We start from the raw sequence: 6,000 nt of genomic DNA on the forward strand, positions 1-6,000 counted from the left end.
CTTTTATTCTTTTAATGGCCGACCCCTACAAGTCCTCCAAACTAGAAAAGTTTTAAACACAAAATTAAAACTTCCTAATTTATTTCCGAAAATTTTTAAAATAAAAATTTCTCTTTTAAAAAATACCCTTCATGGTTGGTTATAAAAGGAAACTTTTATAAATTAAAATCTCTCTATTAAAACATGTGGATGGTTACAATAAGGAAAATTTTCTCCAAAATTAAAATCTTTCTTTCAATCTACAAATAAGGAAAGATATCAAACCTTTCTCTTAATCCTTTGTAGAAACTATAAAAGGTAAAATTTAATTTTAAAACTCTCTTTTAAAATCATGTCTTCCACATTAGGAAAGATTTTAAAATAAAATCATTTTTATTTTTATTATGGCCGACCACCTAAGCTTGGGCTCCAAGCTAGGGTCGGCCACCACTTGATCCATCTAAGGCTTATCTTGGCCGGCCCTTGCTTGGGCTCCAAGCTTGGCTTGGCCGACCACCTATGGATGGGTAAGAAGGTGGGTTTAGGTGGGTATAAAACTTTATAAATAAGAGGCTACGACAGGGACCGTGAGGAGGAATTGATTTTGGTCTCCTGATGAACTTGAACTTCCCGTGTTCGCCCCGAACACCCAATTCGAGTTCATCAATAATATCTCATTCCACTAAAGAGTTATTATTGCATTACCGCACCAATCTCATATTACTATATGAGTTCCTTCTTATCATGAGTGTGTTAGTCTCCCTGTGTTTAATATATTGAATGCCCACTAATTAAATGAGTTGCTTACAACTCACTCAATTAATATCTAGCTCCAAGAGTAGTACCACTCAACCTTATTGTCATGTCGGACTAAGTCTACTTCAAGGTTTTACATGACAATCCTTATGAGCTCCTCAAGGGGACATCATCAACCTAGATTACTAGGACACAATTTCATTCTATAATCAACAACACACCATATAAATAATATCATTTCCCAACTTATCGGGCCTATTGATTTAACGAGCTAAATCATACCCTTTGATAAATTAAAGAAATAAGTATTAAGTATATGTGCTTGTTATTATATCATGATTAAGAGTACACACTTCCATAATAACTGAGGTATTGTTCTTTTATATAGTCAGTATAAAAAGAAACTACCTCAAATGGTCATACTCAATATACTCAGAGTGTACTAGTATAATTTTATAGTTAAGATAAACTAATACCAAATTACACTACGACTATTCCAATAGTTTGTTACTTTCCATCTTAGTCGTGAGCTACTTTTTATAACTTATAAGGAACTGATAACATGATCTTCTGTGTGTGACACCACACACCATGTTATCTACAATATAAATTAATTGAATAACTATACTTAGCATATAAATGTAGACATTTGACCAATGTGATTCTTTATTTCACAATAAATGTTTACAAAAGCTAGGCTTTTAGTAGACACTCTAACAGTTCTGCTGTAGACTCAGAAAATCCTGCTAGCGAGTCATCTGATATGCTCGTGGGAAGTAGCGGCTCTCAAAAGCCTCTCTGAATCTGGCTCAGGTGATGTTCTGCTCACCTATGATGGAATGCTGCGTAACCCACCAGGTGTCAGCCTCATCCCGTAAATGGAAAGCAGCCAGCTGTGCTTTCTCCCACTTGGAGCAAGCTATGTAGAAGAAGGTTTGCTCCATGGTCTCTATCCAAGACTGGGCCATGCTCGGATCAAGCTCTCCTCGGAAGAGTGTGAATTGACTCTTCATTGATTCTGCCAACACTGGGATCCGGGCTCGTGTCGCGACAATATTAGTGAGGTGTGTAGGGACGGCTGCAGGAACTGACGGAACCACTGGAGCTGATGCTACAAGTAGTACCGCTGGATAGACCGAGGGAGGTACTCCCGGTGCTGCTGCATAAACTAGGGAATATACCGCTGGCGGTACTGCAGGGTCGATATGGGTGGCCGCAGCTGGAGGTACGGTAGGTGGTGGTACCAGAAATGGAGCAACCAGTATCGCTGGTGCGGGTGCTGGGTACACTGTAGGTCCAAGAGGCGGTGGTGCCTGGTACGCCGTAAGCTCGACCGGAGTAGGTGACGAGTATGCCAGTGGTACCCCTGGTGGTACCATAAATACGGTAGAGGTGGATACAGTGGGTGCAGTCGAGGTAGGTACCTCTAAAGGAGCCATCGAGGTCTGAGAGCCCGACGCACCCGCAGTATCCTGAGTTTGTCCCTGACCGACAGGCTCAAACCCAGTAGGGATCTCTGGTGAGTCCGTTGCCAGAGATTCCAAAGTCCTCTTACATGGCCGTCCAGTACCACGTCTCGCAGCTACTCGTGCAGATCTCCTCATATTTGTTAAGTTATAACACAAATATCACTACAAGTATAAAAATTATAAAATTACTTTTATATCTATTTGCCGTCTCGAGATGTTCTGTCGCTGTCCAGTCCCCATTTTTCCTCAAAATTCCGGATGAGAAAATCGACGGAAACCATACAAATCCGAAAATAAATACCCAAGTTAACTAGCAAACTTGGGCTAACCCTAAAATCCAGAACACCAAAAGCAGGTATCGTATTAATCTCAAAAATTCGTAACACGAAAAATAAACAAGTATCACCAACTTGGCTCTGATACCAAATAAATTGTCACACCCTGGAGGAGTTCTTGCTAGAAAAAATTTCGGCAGCATCTCCCCTGTACGGGTGACAATCTGAAACTTTCTACAATGCCCTCAGGGCCACATATACCTCGGCCAACACGGTCGGAACAATAACAATAAATAATAATGCAAACCCCCACGCAGTTTAATAGTAAAACTAAACTAAAACAATGATAAGGAAACATTCTTTCAAATATCTTACTCAACTACACCCATAAAGCTCAAATCACGATATCCTACTCAATTACACCCATAAAACTTAAATTATGTCGCAATAAAAATCAACTCACCTCTTCTGCCATCCAGACAGGCATGTAGCAAAACATATCTAATAAAACCCATCGACAATAAAACCATACAATATCCAAGTGTCAAAAATTAGAACAAGTCTAAATAGTAATAAGAAAACTAAAAGATAAAACACACATCCTCACGATCTGCAGGGGACTAGCGGCTGGGACTCTCCAGACAGCCTCAACCTGAAATAGTAATAACCACGGGGTAAGTCAACTTCTTAGCGGGTAAATACTGACATGCATAGTAAGAAATATAACAAATAACACTAATCATGTGTATAGTCTCCTGATATAAGAAGGATAAATGCAACTGAAATAAATAGGAGAACCACTATACTAACCAGGACCTGGTGTATGGATAATAAATCAAGAGGTGTAGGAATCCTGTATGCATGTCAAACAAATGCATCCATTCAATATGCAGCATACAAGTGCAGCAAACACAAGCAATAAATGCATCAATGCGTATGATGCCAATGACATGTCCTGGTCACCCCTACTGCTAGTCAACCATCTCACACACGATTGTGAGACCAAGTGGGTAGGGCTGTGACAACCGTGCACTCTGCCATCACTGCTTCTGATGAGTGACCGAGTGGACGGGATGCTGTCGGAGTATACCTATCCTCCTACCCCAAATCATAAGTGGGGGAGCGCAATGCTCTCATCTCCCTGAGCAAGTCCAGAGGAGGGATACCTGCCGGCTACCATGTTGCGCCACACTACCCATGAGCGGACCAACGGAGCTAAACAGAGCAAAACTGTCTGCCGGCTACCACGCTACGTCTCCAGACCAGCGGAGCCTAATAGAGCAGAACTGTCTGCCGGCTACCACGCTGAGTCACCAGACTAACGGAGCCTAACAGCAGAACTGCCACACACCCTGCCTGACATTCCACTAACCCATGAGTGGTGGTGTGTGCAGATCTATGTAACTGGCGATGTGCTCAACAATAATGGAGCTGACTATCGCACAACATGCAATCATGCGAGATGGTGCATGATACTAAGCATGAGAATATCCTGAACCTATCCATCTCTACAAAATATGTACCATAGGACAAACAATTAAATCAAAGGTACACAGATCAGATAAGATATAAAAACCTAGGTTCTGAACATAATAGAGCATGGTTATGTCACTACCCCTATAAGCATATATAATCAGGTGGGTACTAACATAAAATACAAAACAGGTAAGCAAAACAAGCATGTAACAGGTATCCGGTAGTGACAAACTGATGTAGATATGAAACATAATCATTACTACTTGTTAAAAATTACTATGCATATAAAATGACATATCTAAGAGATAAGTCAAGGTACCCGCCTCCAATAAGAGGATCGTATCCGAAATAGATCCCTCGTCGAGACACCGTCTCGAATCAAAGTCCTATAATAAATCGTACAGTTTAGCTAAGTTTAATTATAAGCAAAATAGCTAAACTAAATTATTTTTCTCCAGGAACCCTAATTAAATAGTTAATCCCAGTTAATTATCCCTAATCCAAAGCTTAGGGTTCCATTCCTAACTTAACCCCAAGTCAACCTAACTACACATGAACAACCAACTATATAATGAATCAAACCTATCCAAAAAAACTCACCCAACTTTGATCGTGGTATTGCTGGCCCGCGATCGGAAAAGTTTGACGCTGGAAATTGGTGTCCGGAGCTACAACGAAGTTGCTGCTGGGAACCAAGAAAATGCCAATGTGATCAATTAACCCAATAGCACAAGAATTGGGAAAACAGAACCCTACTTGCCTTACCCTAATCTTCTTCCTCTCTGCTAATATCCGAAAGCTTCTGTGATGGCTAACTAGGGCAGAGTGAAAGGCTGCTGCCGGTGGTGCTCTCCGTGGTGATCGACGTGGTAAGGACCTCCGCGACGATGAGATGTCGGCAGGGGAGAGGAAGCTTCGGTTAAGCGTTGGCTGTAGGGCGTCGCGCTGCTCCGTGCGGCAGCGTCAATGCAACAGAGGGCAGAGGGGGTGTGTCGGGAAGAAGTGGCTATCGAGGTGTGTTCGTGCGGAGGTGGCCGAGGAAGAGAGGGGAAAGGAGTGGATCAGGGGTCGGCGCCGACTGTAGCGGTGATCGGCGCCGTCGCTCGGCGAAGTGGCGGAGCAAGGGTGGCACGAAGCGTCTGCGTGTGTCAGGTGTGCGTCTCGGGAGGGAAGGAGAAGAGAAGAAGAGGATTGGGCAGAGGAAATACTTGGCCGAGGGTTTTGTATGCACGGGAAGAAGTAAACCGTCGCGTGCGGTTAGGGCAAGGAATCGACGTTGAGTGAGGCGTCGGGCATGCGGGGAAGGAAACGAAGGGGAAAGGCACGGGGGAAAAGAAAATAAAGAAAAAGAAATAGCAAAAAAGGAAAAGGAGTAAAAAAAAAAATAAACATTTCCTCGCTTAAATGGGGTAGCCTAAACAGGCTTTCCCGGGGGCCCAGTTTTTATCCCCGTAACCGAAGCCATACGGTCTCCGAAAAATTCCCAAAAGTTTTCTAAAATTTTAAAAAATTCCCTTATGATTATTCACCCATTTTCGGTATTTTACAAAGTGTCCTCACAGTCACTCCCCTCTAGTGACTTACCTTAACTTATCTGCCAGACGTCCGGTCAGCCCTTCGACCCTTCTGGACTTCGTGTCAGCTACTTAGTCAGCCCGTCGACCTAATTGAGCTTCCCTGCAACACTGAGTTAGGACAATATTAACAGATATCAAGTATAACCTAGGGTTACCTCCTAGGGTTGCCTAGCTTCACTCACTAGGACTTCCATTGCATGGTTTCACTCACCAGGACTTCCTCCACCTAGCTTCACTCACTAGGGCCCGACTTCACTCACCGGGACTTCCACCACCTAGCTTCACTCACCGGGACTTCCACCACCTAGCTTCACTCACTAGGGCCCGATTTCACTCACTGGGACTTCCACTTTGCCTAACCTTTGGTTACGACTTACCTTTGCTAGTCATCTAGTCCTGACTAGACTTCTCTTTCCCAAACATCAGGTCCTGTTTGGGTCAACCCTTGGTCATATTGTCAAACATTGA

The sequence above is a fragment of the Zingiber officinale genome, chromosome 3B (assembly GCF_018446385.1).
Source record: "Zingiber officinale cultivar Zhangliang chromosome 3B, Zo_v1.1, whole genome shotgun sequence".
Lineage (NCBI taxonomy): Eukaryota > Viridiplantae > Streptophyta > Magnoliopsida > Zingiberales > Zingiberaceae > Zingiber > Zingiber officinale.